This window comes from Carcharhinus amblyrhynchos, chromosome 4 (genome assembly GCF_965287045.1).
Source record: "Carcharhinus amblyrhynchos chromosome 4, sCarAmb.v2.hapA, whole genome shotgun sequence".
NCBI classification, from domain to species: domain Eukaryota; kingdom Metazoa; phylum Chordata; class Chondrichthyes; order Carcharhiniformes; family Carcharhinidae; genus Carcharhinus; species Carcharhinus amblyrhynchos.
In genome coordinates, this window is record NC_137327.1 from 10,125,653 (window position 1) to 10,151,116 (window position 25,464).

Consider the following 25,464-nt stretch of genomic DNA (forward strand, 5'->3'; position numbering starts at 1 on the left):
CTTAGTGTCCCAGGCTGTGTAGTTAAAGGGATTCATGGGGTAAATGTGTGGGGTTGTGCGGATAGGGCCTGGGGTGGGATTATTGTCAGTGCTGACTTGATGGGCTGAATGGCCTCCTTCTATGATTCAAAAGGGAGCTTACAAGTAAGCAATGGCGTTTCGAGTTGCAATTTCAGTCATCGGATCCCTTGAGGCTAGAAGGAGGCCATTCGGCCCATTGAGCCTATACCAACTCTCTGACAGTGTGTCTTACCCAGGCACTCTAGCTCACCCTATCTGTGTAACCCCACACATTTACCATGGCTAATCCATCAAACCTATACATCTTGGGACACTAGGAACAATTCAGCATGGCTAATGCACCTAACTTGCACATCTTCCATTTGTGGGAGGAAACAGGAGCACCCAGAGGACCCACAGAGACATGGGGAGAACTTGCAGATTCTGCACCGATAGTGACCCGAGCCAGGAATCAAACCTGGGTCCCTGGTGCAGTGAGGCAGCAGTGCTAACCACTGTGCCAGCGCAATCATCTCACTGACAGAAGCAAGTTTCTCAATGCACATAACAACATGATGGTGGCCAGAGGCATAGACATGGTAAATTTATCAAAACAATCCAAAAAGTTCAAATAATCATCTGACCATTCCATTTCCTCCAGTGTTATGTTGAGATGATTACTCTGTGGTTCTGACTTCAGAGAAATGAGGTCTGGATAAACGTCCTAATTAAATAGAGAACAATGGATTTGTTATATTTAACCAGTGTTGTACATACAAAAAAGTCAGCACTTCATATTGCTCCTGGACATAAAGCTACACCAGAATGCATTGAGTTAATCCTAACTTTGTGAGGATCCAACAAAGCTAAAATCCTTCACAAAGTAGTACATTTGCCACACTGACAATGAGAAACCATCTTAACAATCTGGTCATTCTGGGCGTTGGCCGATGATAAGAAACCAAGGCCAGTGGTTTCCCTTAGCTGAAACAAGTGTCAGCTTATTGTGAGCACTGAATTAGTAACAGTACCAGTCTTCTAAATCCATTTGTGTTTTGTCATTGAAGAGGTAAACTGTGGCTCGGTTGAAGGCACACCAGCCTCTGAGTTCAAGTCCTGCTCCAGAAGTTGAACGCAAATATCAAGGCTGATAGTACAGTTCTGAGTGAGTGAGCTGCACTGTTAGAGGTTTTAAATCTCATCTTTCAGATGAGATTTAAACCAAGGCCATGTTTACTCATCTCTTAATGGGCTGCTATTAGCACCATTCTTTGATTTAATTTGATTTATCATAGTCTCATGTATTAACATAATGGTGAAAAGTATTGTTTCTTGCGCGCTATACAGACAAAGCATACCATTCGTAGAGAAGGAAACGAGACAGTGCAGAACGTAGTGTGGCAATCATAGCTAGGGTGTCGGGAAAGATCAACTTAATGCAAGGTAAATCCATTCAAAAGTCTGACAGCAGCAGGGAAGAAGCTGTTCTTGAGTCAACCGGTACATGACCTCAGACTTTGTGTCTTTTTCCTGAAGGAAGAAGGTAGGAGAGAGAATGTCCGGGGTGCATGGGGTCCTTAATTATGCTGGCTGTTTTGCCGAGGCAGCGGGAAGTGTAGACAAAGTTAATGGATAGGAGGCTGCATTGCATGATAGATTAGGCTACATTCACAAACTTTCGTAGTTCCTTGCGATCTTGGGCAGAGCTGGAACCATACTAAGCTGTGATACAACCAGAAAGAATGCTTTTTATGGTGCATCTGTAAAAGTTGGTGAGAGTCGTGGCTGACATGCCAAATTTCCTTAGTCTTCTGAGAAAGTAGAGGTGTTGGTGGGCTTCACTACCGCAATTTACATTCCTTTTGTATTTTTCTCTATGACTTCTTTGTTAATTACAACCCTCACCCCCTCACCCTCACAATATAAATCTCAGCCTATTTTCTTTGCCTTCAGCTCTGACAAAGAGTCATCCAGACTCGAAACATTGGCTATCATCTCTCTCCTCAGATGCTGTTTGATCTGCTGAGACTTTCCAGCATTTTCTGTTTCTGTGCCACGTCTGCCTGCTCTGGTGAATGTAAAAGATTTCATGTCACTATTTCAAAGAGCACTGCCCAGTGTGTCCTTGGCAATATTTGTCCCTCAAATAATGACAACAAGAGAAGAAAAACAGATTATCTGGTTGTTATCTGGACAGCAAAGTTGGCTGCCACTTTTCTTTTATTCATTCATGGGAAGTGAGCATCGCTGGCCCAGCCAGCACTCTTTGCCCATCTCTAATTTCCCTTGAGAAGGCAGTGGTGAGCTGCCTTCTTGAACAGCAGCAGTCCCTGTTCCCTATATTTCAACATGACAACACTTCAGAAACTAATTCACCAGCTGTAAATAAGTATCGGTGGTGATGAAAAGCGCCACTTAAATGCAAGCCTTTTTTTCTTAATAAGCCACATGATCAAAGAAAGTTAGTGCTTGTCGACTCTTGGCCACCAGCGATCTGAAGATGCAGAGGGAGGGGTTCAAGGGACGCTCAAGAGAGGGTTTTAAAACTGAGATCAGGAGGAATCTTTTTCAGCCGGAGGCTGAATAACCTGTGAAACTCATTGACACTGGGAGCCTTCCTCACCCCAAGCTAGGGGCTGTTGTGGACAAGTGATTAGGGACCGATTGTCATGATTGATCACCAAAACCATTGTCGTTGTATCAGTTCTGAAGAAGAGTCATACAGCCTTGAAACATTAACTCTGCTTCTCTCTCCATGGATGCCGCTAGACCTGCTGAGTTTATCTAGCAGCTTATGTTGTTTCAGATTCCACCATGTCTTGCTTTTGTTTTATTTCATTGGATCATGTTGTAGAATCTGTGCTGAATGAGTCTTGATTGTTTCTCATCAAACAATTCCATGCTTCTTAATCACCACAACGCATAAAATACCATGTTAAATTTAGAGATGGCATACCATTGTCTAACTAGTTCTTCATTACATAGCTACAATGCCTATGTGTTGGATTGAGTTTGGCTGGAAGTGGGGTTTTGTATAAAACCGGCACACCTGCTGCAGGGTTGAACAACCTACTGCTCTTCCTGTGGCTAATAAAGTAGGATGGTTGGGGATTCCCTGTACGTCACTGTCACGTTCTTTGCAAAATAATTTAATCCAGTGGGATAATTGAGAGATCTGTTGATGCACAGGACAATATTATTTTTTTAAAATCCATTTATAGGACATTGCCTTCACTGGCTGGCCAGCATTTATTGCCCATCCCTAGTTCCCCTTATTTAGTGGACAGTTGAGTGTCAACCATATTGCTGTGGCTCTGGAGTCACATGTAGGCCAGGCCAGGTAAGGATGGCAGATTTCCTTCCCCAAAAGACATGAGTGTAGGGGGTTTTAGTTAAGTCAGGCAGCATGGTCGGTGCAGGCTTGGAGGGCTGAAGGGCCTGTTCCTGTGCTGTAATTTTCTTTGTTCTTGTTCTTTGAGTGAATCAGATGGGTTTTTTTCCGACAATTGACAATGGTTTCATGGTCATCAGTACATTCTTAATTCCAGATTTTATCGTTCAAATTTCATCATCTGCCATGGCAGGATTCAAACCAGGTCTACGGAACATTAGTTGAATTTCTAGATTAATAGTCTAGCAATAATACCACGAAGCCATTGACTCCCCCTCATTGAGTAGGTTTCCTCCAACGGTACCTTCTGTCACATCCTCATATTTGGTAACTTCTTGGAGGATAGCCTCTGTTAATAATGTCAGTTAATGTTTTCGAAGTACTTTAACCTCCTCTGTAAAGTGAACATTCATACTTGCAACTGCCCAAATAGGTCACAAGTGGTGAACAAATGGTCGGAAGGTACAAATAAGATGGGTTAAGTAGATGCAACTTGCGATACATAAAGGAAGGGTGATTAATATATCATGTAGCAAAAAGCAACCACATGATCCATTTACGATAATGTAAAGGGAAAGGAAATGGTGTGACATTTACAATCGACTTTCTTTACTTTACTCCTTAAATTACTGTTGTTGGTCGGATTTGTAGACATCTGTGGTTTTATTTTTAAAAGGCGATTCTGAAAACGGAACTGTTTGATATGGCAGATCTCTAATCAGCAACACTCCTGGCTAGATTCTGTGGTACACAGATGTGCAATAATTCTACAGGAGAGGTGATGTCAACTGGAGAAAATACACTGACTGTGATTTTCCGGCCCCACTGCGGTGGGTCCTCTCGTGTCGTAAGCGGCGAGTCATTCAAATCCCCGCTGTCCTTAGCAGGATGGGAAGATCCCAATGGCCGGTGGGGCTGGAAAATCCCAACAATCGATTGGAATTTTCCAGCCATCTTTACCAACAGGTTTCCTGGTGGTGAGGAATGCATACAACGGGGAACCCCATTGGCAACATCAGGATCCAAAGGTCTCGCCACCAACCAATGGTGGGCCATCTCCAGTCCCGTGAAACACACCACAGAGGATGCAGATTATCCCACCCACCGTGTCCCACTTGTCTTTTTTCCTTCAGGACATTGCCCTGACCAGAGGAAGAGATGAAGAATCATCGCTGGTAACCCTGATGCTTGTATCATAGTTCCATTCCCTCATCAATCCTTTCAGTCAGGTAGTCAGCAAACAAAAATTGCCCGTTACAAAATGAAAGTAAAAATAATCAAAGATGAAGTCAAATTTTTGTTCATTTTCTTTCTTTCCTGATCGAGTTGGGTTGTGATCTTACAAGGCTAGCATTCCAGTTTCAGAATGGGATTCATTCAAAACTGACATTTTAAATTTTTGTTATTCGTTCAGGGGACGTGGGTGTTGCTGGTTGGACCAGCAATTATTGCCAATCCCGAATTGCCCTCCATTTCAGAGCATTTGAGAGTCAACCACGTTTCTGTGATTCTGGAGTCAAATGTAGGCCAGACCAGGTAAGGGCAGCAGATTTCCTTCCCTAAAGGACATCAGTTGGCTTTTTATGACAATTGACAGTTGTTGCACGGTCCATCATTTAATTCCAGATTTTGAATTCAAATTTCACCAGCCACGGTGGAATTCGAAGCCAGATCTCTGGATTGCGGTCTGGTGAAGGGTCATCCTCACTCGAAACATTGGCTCTATCCTCTATCGACAGATGCTGTCAAATATGCGGAGATTTTCCAGCATTTTCTATTTTTGTTTCAGATTCCAGCATCCACAGCATTTTGCCTTTATCGCTGGATTACTAGTCTAGTGAAAATATCATTGGCCTTTATGCATAATCCCTTATCTGTGCTTCAAAAGAGTTAACACATTTGTTTTAAATGTACTTGAAATGGGCCATTTTGAGCCTGCTCTGTTATTCACAACTGGTCTTCTCCACACGGCGGCACAGTGGTTAGCACTGCTGCCTCCCAGCTGACGAAGGGACAGCCAGCTCTGAAAGCTAGTGACGTTTGCTGCAAATAAACCTGTTGGCCTTTAACTTGGTGTTGTGAGGCTTCTTACTGTGTTTACCCCAGTCCAACGCCGGCATCACTACATCATCACAGCGCCAGGGACAGGTTTCGATTCCTGGCTTGGGTCACTGTCTTGTACTGAGTCCGCACATTCTCCCCATGTCGGCGTGGGTTTCCTCTGAGTGCTGCGGTTTCCTCCCACAGCCCAAAAGACATGCTGGTTAAGTGCATTGGCCTCGCTAAATTCTCTCTCAGTGTGCCCAAACAGGCGCCAGAGAATGGCAACTAGAGGATTTTCACAGTACCTTCATTGCCGTGTAAATGTAAACCTACTTGTGATTAATGAATAAACTTTAAAACTTTTATTGCAAGGAAAAATTTGATTTCTGACTGGTTTAATTAAACTGAAGACGATTAGACTGCAAGGTTCAAAACATCAATCAGGGGTAAGTGTGAAGGCAAGTGGCTGAATTAACAGCTAAAATGGGACAGCATGAATAGGAACTTATATTAGGCAGATAAAGGAAGTGATTTGCAGGTAACTGCTGTATTTTAAAAGAACATATACAATTGAAAGATCGTAAATGATATAGAAAAATAGTTATCATAGGGTAACATGAAAGATTGGTAAATTCTGGAAAGAGGAGATTCTAAAGGGTGATAGAAACAATGGAGTGAAAGAACAAAGGGAATAAGCATAATTAAAGAGAGGTTAAAGTCTATTAGGGTTTGTGGCTATGAGATCATGATAGGTCAGTGTGTGCTGGAGACAGACCTGTGAACACAGGCTGCCACCATCCTCAGAGAAATGTTAGTTTTTGTCTGCAAGGTTTTTGAGACAAACTGTGGCTTCTCAGTATTGAATGAGAGAGGAAAAAAAGCCTGTGTAATATTTTCCTGTAGTATGCGACAATGTTACTGGAATTTCTTTGTAGATTAAAATCTATGAGGTCTGTTGCTATCCAAAGGGGGTTTATCTCCGAGTTTGGGAAATGCTTGTAGCAGTATTGTTAACTGTATAAAGGTGTTCTTGCATCTTTGAGTGTTATTTACCTCCTGCTGTTTAGTTTAATAAATGTTTAAATTTAATATTTAAAATCTTCACGAGTGGTCTTAAATTTACTTCTCCTGACTTCAGATACCTGTTCATGACATCAGGGTTCATTAGTTGTGGTAGATTGTTCAAATTTCCCTTTGGGATTTGGACATCCTGACACTTACCATGTTCCATATCATAAGACACTGACAATCTGTTTTCAATTTGATGGCATATCCACCATGATTAAATGTTGCTTCCTTCCAGTTCTCCATCAATTTGGCTGAATTATGTTGCAATCGATTCAAGGGGCCAGTCAGTATGAGATCTTTTTTCTGCCTTGTGTGATCTTCTTGATTTCAAACATCTCTGAACATTGGTGATAGTCATTTTCTTCAGGTTTTTTTGACTTGCTCTCACTAGCTATTTCTGTATACTGCATACTTGAATGAAGAAGTAAAAGGCAAGAATTAGGAGGAGGAATAGGCCTTTGAAAACCTCAAACCTGCCCCGCCATTCGATAAGATGGCTGATCTGATGGTGGCCTCAACTCCACTTTCCTCTCTCCCCGCAATAACGCTTGATTTCCTTGTTGATCAAAAATCTAACTAACTCAGCCCAGGGTGGCACAGTAGTTGGCACTGCTGCCTCACAGCTGCAGGGCCTGGGTTTGATTTTTGGCTTGGGTCACTGTCTGTGTGGAGTTTGCACATTCTCCCTGTGTCTGCCTGGGTTTCCTGTGGGTGCTCCAATTTCCTCTCACAGTCTGAGAGACGTGTTGGTTAGGTGCAATGACCTGAACAGGCACTGAAATGTGGTGACTAGGGGAATTTCACAATAACTTCATTGCAGTGTTAATGTAAGCCTTACTTGTGACTTATAGACTTTGCTTTGAACATATTCAATGACCCAGCCTCCATCATTCTCTGGGAAAGACAAATCCATAGACTAACGACCCTCTGAGAAAAAGATTTCTCCCCACCTCAGTCCAACTTATAAATTGTGTCCTTTGGTTCTAGACTCCCCCACAAGGAGAAATGCTAATAAATTAGTCTAACCACAATTTCCTTCTCACAAAACTATTCCTGATCATATTACGATTTTTTAAAAAAATTACCTTCTTATTAATGGATTCCAGCAATTTAGAATTCTCTCGTATCCTGAGCAACAATTCCCCCTCAAGCAACGTCACCAAAAACAGATTAACTGATCATTTCTCATATTTACTGCATGTGGCACCTTGCAATGTATAAATAAGCATTTGCCTCTATAACAACAGTGAATGCTCTTCAGAAGTAATTCATTGGTTGTAAAGCAATTTCAGATGCCCTGTGGACATGACTGGGTGCCTTTCAGATGTAAACCTTTCTTTTAATATACACCCATATTATCTCAATCCCTAATGTAGCTATCAGTAACGGAATGAAAATAAAGATTTAAAAATGAGATGAAACTGCAACGGCAGAATTAAAGTGAAAGGAATTCATCTAGCGTTCAGCGGGTCAAGTATCTTCCGGGGGAGAAAGAAATAGGCTTCAGGTCTGTGAATTTTCATTGGAACTGAGAAGATTACAAGCAAGTGAAGGGAGGGGTGGTCGAGGGCAGAAAAAGCACAGAAGAACTGTGTCCTTGTACACCGATGACTGTGCGGCCAAATTCCCCTCCAACTCAATTTTCAAGTCAATGTTAACAAATCAAAGGAGATTGTCATCGACTTCTGGAAGTGGAGTGGGGAGCGTGCCCCTGTCTACATCAACGGGGATCAAGGGCTTCAAGCTTTTAGGTGTCCAAATCACCAATGACTTGTCCTGGTCTCCCCACACCGACACTATAGTTGTTGATTAGATGTGTGTTAGATAGGATTACCTATGATAAATGTGTGGGGTTACAGGGATAGGGTGGGGGCAGGACCTGGGTAAAACACTCTATCAGAGAGTCAGTGCAGACTCAATCGGCCAAAATGCCTCTTCTGCACTGTGATTCTCTGACAAGATAGATTGGCGCTATTTTGAAGTAGAGCGGGGTGTTATATTTACCCCTCAGTCAAGAAATCAGTGAAACATGTCATCTGATTATGAACACAGTTCTGTTTGTGGGACCTTGTATGAAAATTGGCTGCTGGATTTACTTCATTACAGCAGTGGCTACACTTCAAAAGTATTTAACTGGCTGAGAAACACTTTGGGATATCCTGAGATTCTGAAAGGTGCAATTGTTTCTAACTGGGACATTCCACAGAAGATTAGGAATCCCAGCTGCATTAGTAACGAGTGGCTGAATGTATTTCTACATATGGAACTAGAAACCTAAGGTCAATCCCAGCGCTGTGAATCACAGCCATATTTAACACCAAATTCAATCTCTGGACAGAAAATTAACAAACCATGTTACTATTTCTGTCAAGTAAGCCATCTGACACACTTTTAGAATGGCTGATTATATTCTCTGTAAAATGCTTTGCATTTCATTTGCAAATCTTTGAAAGTGTATATGAACCAGGGCCCAATTTAATCGTTAATTACTTTAAGGAAATACAAGGCAATGCAGAATCTAAGGTGAGAGCATAGGATAGAAGGAATGTCCAAAGATATGTGGGTTAGGTTGATTGGCCATGATAAATTGCCCCTTAGTGTCCATGGATGTGTAGGTTCGAGGGGTTAGCGGGGTAAATGTGTGGGGTTGTGGGGATAGGGCCTGGAGTGGGATTGTTGTCAATGCAGACTTGATGGGCTGAATGGCCTCCTTCTGCACTGTAGGGTTTCTATGAGTCTATGAATGTGGCAGTGAGGAAAGAGAGAGAAAAAAAGGGTATTAAAGGGAGAGATAACAAGACAGAAAGAAAAAAGTGAAGGGAAATCTGTTGAATGGTTATAATGTTTGCGACAGTGTTCATAGAGGGCATGAGATAGTCAATAAATCAGACTTGCCCCACCTCTGGAAAGCTGGTTTGGCTCATTTGTGGTGATGCCCCCACCTCACAGTCAAAAAGCCTTCTTGCATCCGAGGCCTGAGGACTAGGCAGTGAGATGGTGTCCTCACCAGCTAACATGTACATCAGTAAATCACAAACACGCAGTCGAGGTCTCCTGGAATGCACAGCTCATGAGAGGAGGGGCCCACCGGGGACAAAGCACTCTTGGACGACCAGTCCCTTCATCGGAATGGCTCCTGCGTGAATAATTGTCATGCCAAAGGTGAACGGCACCCGGGAAATCATACCTCACTGTCTCTTGGGGGAGAAATTAGCCAGAGGAAGTATATATTTCTGAGGATATCAAGCTCGCCAACCTTGCAGGAGCTCATCCTGTTTCAGGTATAGATGTGGCTGCGATCTTATCATGGGTGTCCTTCAGCAACGTGCGACCAATAGACAAAGTCAGGGGAGGGGATTGCAAGTGCACAGCAGCGACTCCTTATCTTGGCTCAGCTCCAGGTTAACAAGCCGAGTACAGGGGCAGCAATTCCTGATGAGTTGTTTGTTTTTTTTTCCAATGGATTTATTTTATTTACAGGGTTTCTTTAAATTAATTGTTAGCAGTGGAATTGCTTTGACCACAAACAGTTCCATCTTGGCTGGACAGGTCTTTTATCATTCAGCTGTACCTCCTGCCAAGATGCATTTCTGGTGGGTAAAACCCCGCACTAAACTTACATAGTCTCATTACTTATTACCTTTATAATGTACCCTGGGGCACACGTTCATGTCAGAGATACAGACGTTTCAATTCATTTTCAGTATTTATACTCGGTGCTTGAATGCTAATAAGGTAATGAAAAGACAGCCATTCCACCTTGTTGTACTTATTAGGTCTCCTTTACCATTTTATTACTTGTTAAGGTTTATTTCCTTTTTGTTTATTTGGGTAGGTTGCATGCCTGCAGCAGCGGAAAGAGTTGCTCAATTTCCCACTAATAGCCTCAATTGGCAACGGGTTAAGCTGCCCATCCATGAGCCTCCTCATCCTAGACTTCCTTGGGCCGCATGCAGAAAGCCAATGGCATCCACACCCCAAACCTTCCCACCTGATTAAATCCATTGCTCACTTCCAAACCTGCCATGGGAAGGCATTAAATTCCATCCACTGGCTGTGTTGTTAACACATAGAATCCCGACAGTACAGAAGGAGACCATTCAGCCCATCAAGACTGCACCAACTCTCCGACAGTGCATCTTATCCAGGACTCCCCCCCGCTCTATCCCCGTAACCCCACACATTTACTCCACTAATCCCTCTAACCTACACATCTTGGGACACTAAGGGGCAATTTAGCGTGGCCAATCCCCCTAACTGGCACATCTTTCAACTATTGGAGGAAACTGGAGCATCCAGAGGAAACTCACGCAAACACAGGAACTCCACATATTCACCCAATGTGAACCAGGTTCCTCTGGCACTGTGAGGCAGCAATGCTAACCTTTGTACCACTGTGCCACCCTGGTAACATGATGGATGCAAATTAGAATTCTAAATAATCCAGCAGTACTCCATCACCGACATGGTGATACAATGGTTAGCACTGCTGCCTCACAGTACCTCACAGGGGTCTGGGTTCAATTCCCAGCTTCGGTCGTTGTCTGTGTGGTATCTGCACGTTCTCCCCTGTGTCTGCATGGGTTTCCTCCGGGTGCTCCAATTTCCTCCCACAGTCCGAAAGACGTGCCTTGACCATAATAAATTCTCCCTCAGCGTACCCGGACAGGCGCCGGACTGTGACAACGAGGGGATTTTCACAGTAACTTCATCGTAGTGTTAACTTGTGCCACTGATAAAACTAGAAACTTTGATTGAGTGGCAGAGATGTTCAGGGAAGAAGCTGCTGAGATGAGGCCCAGGCTGCCAAAGGCATGAGCATCAAGGATGGAGCGATTAAAATCAAGGATGCTTATTAGGCCAGACTGAAGGAGCATTGATATCACGGAGGTTTGAGATCTTGTACGGCTGGAGGTGGATAGGGAGAAATGGATCATTCTTTGTATGAAAGATTTCCTACTATCAGGATCTAAATCTGGCTTTCTCGTTTTGAATCTGCGGCCCTTTTAAGATGAACCATGTGGCACTTTTCTGCATTGCCCTCGAGGTTTCTCTCCTCTGCATCTCAGCAAACAAAGCTGCATACTGTGGTCAAAATGCAATCCAACCAGAACACTGTACAGTTCTGGACACTGAAGCCAGAGTTCCATCATGAAAACATTCAGTAACATTCAACAATTCTAGTGATTAAACCATCAGAATTGCCTGCAATGGCACTGGTTTGTGCAATAGAGTGGGTTAACACTGCCCGTTTAACATGTTCATCCGATATTCTCATCGTCAAATTCTTTGGGCATATATGTGGATGCAGCTGGTGGCAGAGTTGATCCCCAGAAGACAAGAGCAATGAAGGAGTTTCCAGGTCCTCAGAATTTGACTGAGCTCCACAGATTCATGGCTATTGTAAAGCAAGCTGGAAAGTTGCTGCTGTCAATGAGTACCATGTCAGCTGTTACAACAAGAAGGTACACGGTTCTGGAAGTAAGTACAACTGAGATCCTTTGAAAAAGCAAAGAGATGCTGATATCACCTGATATTTTAGCTCATTATGACCCAGAGCTATCTTCTATCATTGCTACAGAGGTACCTTCTACAGGACTGTGAGTTGTACACTTTCGTAGTCTGCTGGATGGAAAGTGTAGACCAGTTCCACCACACATCCTGTTCACGGAGGCTGAACAGAGAGATGCTGTGATAGAGACAGAAGCATTCTCTGCTATGTGGGCCCATGAGAAATTAGCAGATAATGTTCTTGGTCTCCACTTTAAGATAGAAAGAGACCACAGGCCCTTGGTTATACTCTTAAATTTCAAAGAGTTAGCAAAAATATCTGCACGTGTATGACAATTTGGACTGAGGTTATGAGGTTTGATGCAAAGTCAGAGTACATTTCAACAAGTAGAGGTGAAAGGAGGATGTTTTGACCCATATCCTAGTGGCAGGAATTGAACAAGGCAATGTAACTCTTGTTGAAGAGATAGAAATCTTGGCTTCAACAACGACCTCACCTCTAACAGCAACAATTCAGCAACTGAGCAAAATCAGACATGCACAGAAATCTGATGAAGAATGTGCTCCGTTCTGAGAATGCTGTGTCAAATGATGACCAGCATACATTCCATATACAATCCCATTCTTAGATAATACAACAAACAGAGAAGGCACTTCAATGCAGTTAATGATTCACTCATTTATGATGAGAGATTGCTCATTCTGAGAGATGTGAGACTCAACATATTGCGATGATTACACCGAAAGATGTTTGAACATCACAAAATGTCAAGCTGGTGCGAGGGTTTCCATTTGGTCACCAGATTTCTCAAAATAATTGAGAAAGATAATTTCAGCTGTATTACTTGTGTTGTTCATCATCAAGAAACAAGAGGACCATTGATGTCATCTTCCTTTCCATCAAGACCACATGAATGTCTTGAGATGGATCATGTCAAACACAGACTAAGGTGTTCCTGATGGATTACTACTCCAGATGATTAGAAGTCGATTGAAGAGTCACACTTCTCAAGCACCAATTACATCACTGAAGGAGATATTTGTGGCACGTGGAATCCCAGAATTTGTAATCTCAGACAATGGAGTGCAGATTGCCAATAAATCCTTGAACAGTTCACAGCATTGTATGGATTTGTCCATACTACCAACTCATCAAAATATTCTCAAGCCAGAGGAGGAGCTCAAAGAGGAGTGTGTCATGAAAGCCTTGCTGAAGAAAAATGACAACATTCAAATGCATTTCTGAGCTATCACTCAGTTCCATTCCAAAATAGTCTAGACCCATGGACTGTGGGAGGAAATCGGAGCAGCCAGAGGAAACCCACGCAGATATGAGGAGAAGGTGCAGCCTCCGCGCAGACACCCAAGCCAGGAATCGAAATGGGATTTCTTTCATGGGATTTTAGCATTTCCGGCAGGGCTAAAATGTACAGCCCTCTTGAATTGCCCTTCTGTCTTCTTGAACTGCTGCAGTCCATTTGGCGCTGGAAAGAAGACTGGGAACTCAATTCCCCTACTCTAACAACCCCGCTCATACCTCAAGTCCAAGATGATCTCTTGGATCAAATGAGAGAGAAAAAAGGACAAATATTATCCCAGCCAGATGTGGAACCATGAGAAACATCACAAGGCACTCAAACCTGCCAGACTGCCAACCAGGAAAGCTAGTTTGGATCCGAGACTAGGCTCATTGTGGATAAGGGGTCGAACAGACACTACATCCATGATCCTCCCTGATGCAGACAGAGCGCAACATGTGAAATGGAACAGGTGGTTACCAGTTAGGAGCAGTCACCTTCCCCATGGAAGCAGTCGCCTACCTATCTGCACCAATCAGAGATGTCACATTCACTCACCAATCCAGATGACAATCTGTGTCAATCTGCGTCATTAACCAATTCCTCTTCTGCCCAGTCTGGGAGACCACCCACAGGAATCACCCCTGCGGCCCCCCCCCCTCCCCTCCCCATCCTCTCCAAAGGAGAAGAGGCTCCATTCTAGTCGCACAAGAACACCCTGAAGCATTCAAGGAAAATTACAAAGGATTTTTTTTAACTCTGCCTATGAGTTTTCTCCAGGATACCTCACAGTGATACGCAGGGCATTAATTAATCTTTGATTCCTGGAGATTGTGGTTACAAGAGCAGGTCAGAACCTGGAAACCTGCAGTGAGTAACTCACCTCCTGACACCCGAAGTCTGTCCACCTCCTAACACCCGAAGTCGGTCTACAAGGCACAAGTCTGGGCTGAGATGGAAAACATAGCATTTGCCCCGCTGAGTGCAACTCCAACAATGCTCAAGAAGCTCAACATCACCCAGGACAAAACAACCCACTTGTTCAGCACGCCATCCACCACCTGCAACTTTCACTCCCTTCACCACTAACATTCAGTGGCAGCCATGTGTACCATCTACAACATGCACTGCAGAAACTCATTGAGGTTCCTTCAAAGCCCACGACCTCCAAATATAAGGGAACCCCACCACATGCGACCCCCCTCCCCCCCAAGCCACACACCATCCTACCTTGGAACAAAATTGCCATTCTTTCACTGTTACTTGGTCAGAATCCCAGAAGTCCCTTCCCACCAGTCCCAATGGACTGTTGTGGTTCTAGAAGACAGAACACCTCCACTCCGTCAAGCACAATTCAAAATGACCAACAAATCATAAAATCCCTTCAGGGCAGAAGGAGGCCATTCAGCCTATCCAGTTTGCACCAACAATAATCGCGCCCAGGCCTTACCCTGCAACTCCTCATACTTTCCCCGCTAATCCCTCTGACCAATGCATTCTGAGACACTAAGGGGAAATTTATCATGGCCAATCAATCTAACCCATACATGTGTGGACTATGGGAGGAAACCGGAGCACCAGGAGGAAACCCACGCAGACACGGGGAGAACGTGCAGACTTCACGCAGACAATGGCCCAAGCTGGGAATTGAACCCAAGTCCCTGGAGTTATGAAGTAGCAGTGCCACCAGGCTGCCAAAATATTGGCCATGAAAGCAATGCTAAAATCCCCATGATCGAAAAAAAACTCCAGGTTAAATCTTGGAACGTTAGCAAACCTGAACCTCTCTGCAAGCTTTTTCTTAAAGGCAGAGAAAGTGTTAGTTTAGCTGTGATGGCATTGAAGAAACTAGCAATCAGTGCACTGGACTGGAGTCAAACGTAGATTTAATCCCAATGCTGCCTTTGCTGATCAGAGTTTTGTGCAGGGGACGAATTGAGATGCAGCAGATGGGAAAAGGAAAATTAAATTAATCTATAGTTTACTGAGCTTGCTGCATCATCTTTCTTGAAAAATTGGTACTGATTTTTCTTCTATCAAGTGGGATGACTCCTAAATTTGTCGACTCTCTCATGAAAGTGATGGAAACTTAGTACATTTTATCCTTCGGCTCATTTTGCACCCTTGAGTACACAACATGTATCTCTGGGGATACATTCCTGTTGAGCCTTTCCAGGACCTCTACGTGAGTGATACCAAAGTCATTACAGCTTAGTTGCAGAATCTTCTATGATTATTGGCACATAACTAATGTCTCCTCTAGTGAATACTTCCAGCAAGTAACTTTTTAGTTTGTTAATTAGATTTAGCACACTGTCAAATTCAAACCAATTGACATTTTTGAGCAATCTCAATTCATTGACAATTCTTCTGAAGTTATTGTCCTGGATCTTTTACAAAAAGGAAACTGACGAATCCTGCACCATTGCAATACTTACAAACTCATACAGAAGTAGAAAAAGTGCAGGATTATTGTCTGAATACTGGTATTTTCTTTGATAATGTACTATCTTCATCTTTTTTTTTATGAAGAACTTGCATTTCTAAAGCACCTACCATGACACAGAGGGTGGGATTTTCTGGCCACCCCAAAACTAGAAAATCCTGCTTTAGATCAACAGACCTTTGCATGATCTGCACTATCCCCTACTACAATTCCCATAGTGGCGGGTCAGGAAAATTACCTCTAGAATGTCACAAAATTGTGAACAGAAGTGTTGTCGTGGGAAACGCACGTACCAACCGACTCACGTACCAACCGACTCAAGAACAAGTTCTTTCCTGCGGCAGCAGACCTTTGAATGATCCTATCACATAATATGCTGATCCTTCTCTTCACCCTATAGGTATCTGCAACATTATATTCTGCAGAACAAATTCAAGTTGCCAGGTGTTCAGGTCACCAACAACCTGTCCTGGTCCCTCCATGCCAATGCGATAGTCTCTACTTTCTCAGGAGGCTAAGGAAATTTGGCATGACTGCTACAGTTCTCAACAACTTTGACAGATGCACCATAGAAAGTATCCTTTCTGGTTGCATCACAGCTTGGTATGGCTCGTGCTCTGTCCAAGACCAGAAGAAACTGCAAAGGATTGTGAACATAGCCCAGTCCATCATGCAAACCAGCCTCCCATCCTTTGACTCTGCCTAAACTTCCCACAGCCAGCGTAATCAAGGACCCCACGCACCCAGACATACCCTCTTCCACTTCTTCCGTCAAGAAAAAGATACAAAAGTCTGGGGACACGTAATAACCGACTCAAGAATAGCTTCTTCCCTGCTGCCATCAGACTGTTGAATGGACCTACCTTGCATTAAGTTGATCTTTCTCAACACTCTAGCTATGACTGTAACATTACATTCTGCACCCTCTTCTTTCCTTCTCTATGAACTATACACTTTGTCTGTATCATGCACACGAAACAATACTTCTCACTGTATACTAGTACATGTAACAATAATAAATCAAATCAAATCAAATCAAAAAACCTCCAATACTGTGGTACTCAATATTGGATATAATAAATCACCATGAAACAGAGATTCACCCACAGCTTTATATTTCTATCTGTACTCTTTCTATGGGCTTCCTGGGAACTGATTCATAAAACAGTGACCCACTTTCTCAACACAGAGACTGTAGGTGCATATTCCTACAGATAAGTAACTGGGCAGTGTGTCATTTGGCAGGAAAGTTGCTCCACCATGCTGTTCTTCTTGGCCATTCATGAGACGGGTAGAGGATAACTGAAGATTGATTGGGAAGTGGTATCAGAAAGACATTTCACTGTATCAGTGACCTTGCATCATATCGTAAAACAGCAAGGACACATTGGAGCCGGTGCTGGACTTCAAGCAAGCAAGGGCAGGAGGCACAAAGCCCAACATCAGCTGACAAAACCCGCGGGAAAGTTGACCTACGTTGCTGCTGGGATTCTGGAGGATGCAGGTTTTTATTTCCGTCATTGTCTGCAGGAAACCCATGCATCTCCTGTCAATGGCATTCCCTCGGGGAAAGGATTCCTTCAATGTTATTCATGACTCAGGTAGGAAGTGAGGATTTCTTTTGACAGGGGACATGGGCTGGTGTGTGTGTATGTGTGTGCATGTCGAGGGCCGATGCTAGTTTGGGTGGGCAGTGGCGAAATGGAGTTCAGAAATGCACCAACAATCAGTTCTTTACAATCCAAGTCAAGAAATGCTAAGATTTGGTAGTAAAACAGTCATTGTGCGCAGTGGGAGCAGTCAGTCTCAATGGGGAATCATTTATTTTCTGGAGAAAGGCAATCCATTTGAACAGAAAAGCTGGAAGTAACATTGACCTTTTTGACGCTGATATAACTCAAAAAGACTATTTGAGACAGCTCCCCTCTATAGTTAACTATATGTTTGGGGTGTGAGAATACACAATATCAACAAAAACGGAAAAAGCCTTGAATCCAGTGACGACATTATAAAACCCAGCTCTTCCTTTTGTTTTGGTGATGTACTGTATTAAAATGAATTTTTGTCTGTTCCACAATTAAAAGTCCATGTCATAAAAGATTATAATTGAGTGACTAGCAGTTGCAAGACACTAATCTAATTGAGTGATTCTGGTGAGTTTGATAGGTGTCCTTATGGTATGTTAAGGATCATGTTAGAGCCAGTCATTCTTGATGCACCTCATGAGAAGTAGGTTTTCCTTGTCACTGGCCTTCGTAAATCTCACAAGTTTCATTTGGCTTTGACTTCATCAATGTGATGCATATTGACTGAGTACGAGAGAGCATGAGTGGGCACAACACAATGGCTGGGATTTTCTGGGCCCGATTGACCCAGAAGATATCATTGCAGTCACTAAATCTTCCGAGAGGATTACAATGGGATTTGCACTGGGGAGACTTCAGAATGAGATCTCACCGTGTCCCCGCCCCCACCCTGTTCTTCCTCATCAGCCTGTTCTCTCTCCCACCCCCCTCCCCACAGTGAGGGCATGACCTCATTACTACCAATCTGCATGGCTTTAAATATGCCTAAATGACATGACGTCATACCTACCAGGAAGTTCAGATCACACTGTAGGGAATCAACACTGCTCACCAGCAGTCAAGATGACCATGCCAGGATGCGCAGAGGCCTGTGCAGCCTTTGGGTGGTCAAAGATATGGCAAGGCCATGCCCTGGCATCTTAGCAGTGCCAGGTTGGCCACATCAGGTTGACACCATCAGCTTGGCAGTGCTATGGGCAGTGCCCAGGGCATGGCAACAATTGGGGGAGGAAAATTGCCAGTGATGATAGGTGGGTTTAACGATTTTAAAGTTTATTTATCAGTCTCACAAGTAGGCTTACATTAATACAGAGTTTGTTGGCAATAATGGATGTTGGTTTGGAGAGGGTGTGGGGGGATGGGGATTGCTGGTGATGATAGATAGGAGCAGGGAGATTTTTGGCAATAATGAGATGGTGATGGGGAGGATGAATGTCGGCATTAATGGATGGGAGAGAGATTGAAGCCAATAATAGATTGTCAGAGGGGGGAGATTGCCAACGACACTGGATACCAAGGGATAACTTTGCCCTGATGTATTTGGGGGGAAACGGTGGGGGGGGGGCCTATCTCTTAACTTTAAAAAGCCATGATGTGGAGATGGTGGTGTAGGACTAGGGTGGACACAGTAAGAAGTCTCACAACAACAGGTTAAAGTCCAAAGGTTTGTTTGGGAGTATGAGCTTTCAGAGCGCTGCTCTTTCATCAGGGCACCCCATCGCTGTTTAACTGGCCTTGTCAGCATCTTTAGACACCGCCCCTCAAGAATGAGGGGCAGTGTAAAACACACTCCCCTGCTCTTTTTGATGAAGTTTCAGAAGAGATGGTGTGAAAATTTGGCTGTTTTTCTGACACTGCCATTTTTGGGAATTCCGCCCAATAGTACAGCACTATTGCTTCTGATCATTTCTGAGTCGATGGGTCTCTTCCCCTATTTCTTACCTAGGCCAGAATTTTACCATCTTGCCCCCCACGGGAATCGGAGCAGGCGAGCGATGCACCGTGGGAAGATCTGTTGACCTTGGGCAGGATTTTATAATTTTGGGATGAGCAAGGCTGTAAAATCCCTCCCTCAGCCTTTCACAGCCTCTAATAGATACCCAAACTTATTGTGGGGCTGCTATGGAGATTTGAATATAATACAGATGAATGTGGCCTTTTAATTACACCCTTTATTTCTAGTGTTGTAATGATGTTGTTACTTACACATGGCACTTACCTTCCTTCATTGTACCTTTGTGAGAATAGCCTACCTCACATATTGTGTGGAAGGAAAATTGCCATTTGTCTGAAATTTGTTTAAAGCAGATATGGTGCTTGCCTCAGAATACAGCAGGTTAGTTTAGCTACGAAGAAATATCAACATTTCTGTGGCATAGTCGCATAGAATGACAGTAGGGAAATGGAGAGAGCCAGCACAGACACACCAGGTCGAATGGCCTGCTTCTGTCCTGTGCCCATTCTGTGATAAGCAACAGAGGTGACAACTTAAAGTAAAAACCGAAAACAGAACCTGCAGGATTGTCCTGGGTGCTGAAATGCAATGCTACACATCAGATGTTTGTTTGAACCAAAGACTGGGATATGATTCTGAACATTAGTTGGACAGTCTTAATTATTCAATCTTTAAAACTCTTCAGGACCCACTCTGCTTCCACAAGTATAACAGAGTTGAGATATCTACCCACCGTAGTCCTAAACCTAAATCATTTGTCAAATCCCACATGTAGAGACCATTTGGATGATCACGCGTGATCTGGCATCTGAATGGGGACATAGTGCACAATTCATTCTAAAGTTAAAAGCTAAAGTTTGTTTATTAGTTACAAGTAACTAATTAGTTACAAGTAAAAGTATCACAGCTTACATTAACACTGCAATGAAGTTACTGTGAAATTCCCCTAGTTGCCACATTCCAGCACCTGCTCGGATCAATGCACCTAACCAGCACGTCTTTCAGACTGTGGGAGGAAACCAAAGCACCCGGAGGAAACCCACACAGATACAGGGAGAATGTGCAAACTGCACATGTGAGGCAGCAGTGCTAACCACTGTGCCACTGTTCTAGCCTTGACTATGGAGCAGGGCATTGCCCAGCTATCTCAGAATTTGCCGAACCCAGGGCAATTTCGATATCTAACTTTTTTAAACTTTTGACTCTAAAAAGAGTTTAGCTTTCATGCAAGGTGACCATTCCATCTCCTAGATTGATGACCTTAATCCAGGCAAGTTTTGGAGCATTCCCAAAGATTTCATTGAGCCACTCGCTGTCGATGGGAGCTCTGTTAAAACCCTTGAGAGCTTTAAAAGCAGACCAACCTGGTACTTTTCTTCAACTTGTCACTTGAACATGAACGATATGTGCAGAAGATGGCCCCCTGACAACAGAATAGCTGGAGTGAGAAACATGGGGGATTTGCAACAGAATTAAATTTCACACCAAAACCCAGTTCTAGATGATCAATCTACCCTGTCTTTATCCTTTAGTAAGACTAGAATTTTGGAATATTTCATACATGATTTTTATTCAAGTGGTCTTTCCTATTTAATTAACCATTGTGTTATCCAACTTAGAATAAAATCACTATTTAAATTTACGTTTATTTATTAGTGTCACAAGTAGGCTTACATTATGGAATGAAGTTACTGTGAGAATCCCCTAGTTGCCACACTCCAGCGCCTATTCAGATTCACTGAGGGAGAATTTAGCATGACCAATGCACCTAACCGGCACACCTTTGGACTGAGGGAGGAAACCCACGCAGACATGGGGAGAATGTACAGACTCCGCACAGGCAGTGACCCAAGCCAGGAATCGAACCTGGGTCCCTGGCACTGTGAGCCAGCAGTGCTAACTACTGTGCCATCTTGCTGCCCATATTTGTAATATTAGTGCAATGTTAGTAGTGAAAACAGTGTCATGTCTGCACGAAACTGCAGCACTTTGTTTGCTGTTTAAACAAAGGCACTAACTTGCGGAAAGTAGTTTCATACAAACACTTTAACTTGTCTGTTTCCAGGAAAACAAAACTTTTTCTTTGCATTGCACACCCCCACAGTCTGCATCAGGCACTTCCAAAGCAGAAACAGCATGAATCAGATGTGAACTAAAACTGCCTCTAGCCTTCCCTGCAACCTGCATGAAATACCATACTCAGAAAAGCAGCCTTTCTGACAGGATTCCCCACACCAGCCACTTTTATGATGCCAAAACATTTCCAATTGGTGCAGAATCGGCGCCGAGATCCGTTTTTACATTATGTGGTTAATCCGCCCCAAGGCACTTCACCGGAAGACTATCCAACAACATGCGAGGAGGTAATGGGACAGGTGACCAAAATGCTTAGTCAAAGTGGTAGTCTTAAAGAGAGTTATAGACACAGAGCATGACCAGTTTTGTGCTGTGGACCTGCCGGCAGAAAGAACTGAAACAAAACTGCCCAAATTATTTCTGCTGAAGAATGTAGCATGGATATAATTGCATTTCAGCCACCTGGACTGAATTTGGTGCCAAAGAGAAAGGACCATGTCACTCAAATCCACTACAGTGTGATGAATTCAACTTGAAAGAAAATTCTGCATCATTATATTTGCAGGATAGGATTGGATGGTGTGAACAAGAGACAGGAGGCTTCTTTACTAGAGCAGAGAGCAATAAAGGACCTGCTCAACTCAGCCTTCTGGGCAGGAAGTAGTTTGTTCTTCAAAAGAAGTTTCATATAGCATCCTTCCCCAAATGATAATTGGGTACTGTCTCATTCCACTGCCATGTCCTAAAGATATCCTCGCTGTTGCTTAATCAATTGCAGGGGCAAGGAGGTGTTGATTAGTTCATTCTTCTGCTCTTCAGAAAAGAAAATGTGGGGGATTCAATTCATCGAAAAGGAAGAATATGTGGTGTTGGGGTACAATTCTAAATTAGACTTGACGTGAGGAGCTGGATTTTCCCATACTGTATCAGTATGATATGGAGAAAGACCTGTTAGAATCCTGGCTCAGAAACTTCAAGCTATATTGTGAAGCCGGACGAGATTCCAGCAATTCTTCTATTTTGCCATAAAAGTGAGGATAGACTGCTTCTCTCCAGAGTCATTCCGCTGACAATTTTATCAAAAGGAAGCTTTATTTATAACAATTTTTAAATATAGCCCTAACAAAACAAAGCAGCTTAATTTGATTTGATTTGATTTATTATTGTCACATGTTTTATTATAGAGTGAAAAGTATTGTTTCTTGCATGCTGTACAAAGCATACCATTCAGAGAGAAAGAAAGAAGAGAGTGTAGAATGTCATGTTACAGGCATAGCTAGGGTGAAGAGAAAGATCAACTTAATGCAAGGTAGGTCCATTCAAAAGTCTGATGGCAGCAGAGAAGAAGCTGTTCTTGAGTCGGTTGGTACATGACCTCAGACTTTTGTATCTTTTTCCCAACGGAGGAAGGTGGAAGAGAGAATGTACGGGGTGCGTAGGGTCCTTAATTATGCTGGCTGCTTTTCCGAGGCATTTGGAAACATAGACAGAGACAATGGATGGGATGCTGGTTTACGTGATAGGTTGGGCTACATTCATGACCTTTTGTAGTTTCTTGTGGTCTTGGGCAGAGCAGGAGCCAAACCAAGCTGTGATACAACCAGAAAGAATGCTTTCAATGGTGCATCTGTAAAAGTTGGTGAGAGTTGTAGCTGACATGTCAAATTTCCATTCTGTATGATATGAAGAAGGGTCTGTTAGGATCCTGGATCAGAAACTTCAAGCTACATTATGAAGACAGACTAGACTCCAACAATTTTTCTGTTTTGGCATAAATGCAAGGATAGAATGCATCACTCCAAGAATGATTCTACTGACAAATTAGGATATTTTAAAATCAAATCAAGCTTTATTCATAACAGTTTAAATATAACTCTGACAAAACAAGGTAGTTTAACTTTTAACAGTTGAACAATTTTGAAACATGAAAAGAAACAACTCTAATTTCTAACTTATTACTATTTCAGTTCCAAATAAGCAACATTCTTCTTAGTGACTTGAAACCCAGTTAAAATATAGTTAGTAATCACAAATACACTTGCTGTAATGAGTGTAGGCATCTTTGGAATTTTCAGAGAGATAGAAAGCTTTCAGAAACATACAGAATTCACCTAACTTCAACCAGAACAGCCAACCCCAACTCCAAATCCTTTCTTTGCAAAAGCTGGACTCACTTCTACACATAAACCCAGTACTGCACATAAACTTAAAAAACTCAAGACCTTGTCAATCAACCAAGTCTGAAATCCCAGGGAAACCTAAGAAAACAGAAGGCCATTCAATCTACTTAACATAATCACTTGTAAGATTGAAATGAGTAATTATCCTGCTCTCCCAGCATCTGAGCTGTATTCTTGTAGGAAAAAGATGAATTTTAAAACCTTCTCCTGAATCATAAAAAAGCATAGTATATACCTATCATAGTATATACCTATCATACATATACCTATCATTTTCACACTGTCATTTGATTAGATTTGATTTGATTTCCCACTCATTGAATCTGTCCACACTTCTCACTGCCTCGGCAAAGCAGCCAGCATAATTAAGGATCCCGTGCACCCCAGATATCTTCTCTTCCACCTTCTTCCATCGGGAAAAAGATACAAAAGCCTGAGGTCATGTGTCAACCGACTCAAGAACAGCTTCTGCCCTGCTGCCATCAGACTTTTGATGGACCTACCTTGCACCTTTCTCTACGCTCTCGCTATGACTGTAATACTACATTCTGCACTCTCTCATTTCCTTCTCTATGAACGGTATGCTTTGTCTTATAGCGTGAGAGAAACAATACTTTTCACTGTATAATACATGTGACAATAACAAATCAAATGAAATCAAATCAAATTGTTAATTGGATGGACGGCACGGTGGCACAGTGGTTGGGCGGCATGGTAGTACAGTGGTTAGCACTACTGCTTCACAGCTCCAGGGTCCTGGGTTCGATTCCCAGCTTGGGTCATTGTCTGTGTGGAGTTTGCACATTCTCCTCGTGTCTGCGTGGGTTTCCTCCGGGTACTGGTGGGTACAGGGTGCGAAGTGCTGAAATAATTTTATTTGAGGAAGAAACAAGTGCAGCAATTAAATGTTAATAACCGTCTTTCTCTACGCCATTCCAGGTTCCAGTTCTCCATTGGCCCTGGCCACTTTGAAAATGAACATCCCCTCATTTTCTCAAATGCTATGCAAAGCAATGGCTGCCAATTTGGGTCAGATTGTGGTGCAGATTCCTACTGACCCATCATCATTCTCACCTACCCATCTCAAGTACTAAACCGAGCAGTATTAGGAGAATGAAGAATCTTAGAATCATACAGTGCAGAAGGAGGCCATTTGGTCCAACAAGTCAGCACTGACCACAATCCCACCCAGGCCCTATCCCCATAACCATTTACCCTAGCTAGTCACCCTGACACTAAGGAGCAATTTAGCATTGGAAATCAACTAAACCCGCACGTCTTTGAACTGTGGAAGGAAACCGGAGCACCCGAAGGAAATCCACGCAGACACAGGGAGAATGTGCAAACTTCACGCAGACAGTGACCCAAGCCAGGAATCAAACCCAGGTCCCTGGTGCTGTGAGGCAGCAGTGTTAACGACTGTGCCACCATGCCGCCCCAATTAGATCCATCTCTGGGGTGGGCCATGGGAAAATACCACTTTCCCCCTTGAACTGGAAAATCCAGTCAGTAGGATTAATCAAAACAAACCAAGGGGAAGATTAACAAGAGATGGTAAAAAGTTCTGTGTTATTTGGTAAAGAGCCCATTGGTTACCTGGTAGATTCTTTCTTTTTATTGATGGAAATAGAAATCAGAAAAGCAAAGCAATTTCCATGTCTTTTACTCTTTTGTGCGGCAGTTGAGACCTCAGGATTACTAATAGATGGATTCACTTTTGACTCATTTAATGTTCACTATGACCTTACACTGAGATTTCACATTCATGTGTTCCGTACATGTGTAAATGCTTGACTTCGAACATTCAAAATTGACTCCCATTAGCAAACTCAGTTACTCTGACATTTAATGACAGCCATACACTGCGCGGTGCCTATTAATCACAGCCTTGTAGGATTCACTGAGCTGGTA

General features: G+C 43.0%; 1 long non-coding RNA gene across 1 annotated transcript in view; it reads right to left on the bottom strand.

The window, feature by feature from the left end:
• Positions 1-531: 531 nt before the first annotated feature.
• The window catches only part of LOC145342500 (uncharacterized), a 38,249-nt gene continuing 13,316 nt past the window's right edge, over positions 532-25,464 (bottom strand). The window contains exon 6 of the long non-coding RNA XR_013886548.1: positions 532-724. This is a non-coding gene — a long non-coding RNA (uncharacterized LOC145342500). The remainder of the gene's footprint in view (positions 725-25,464) is intronic.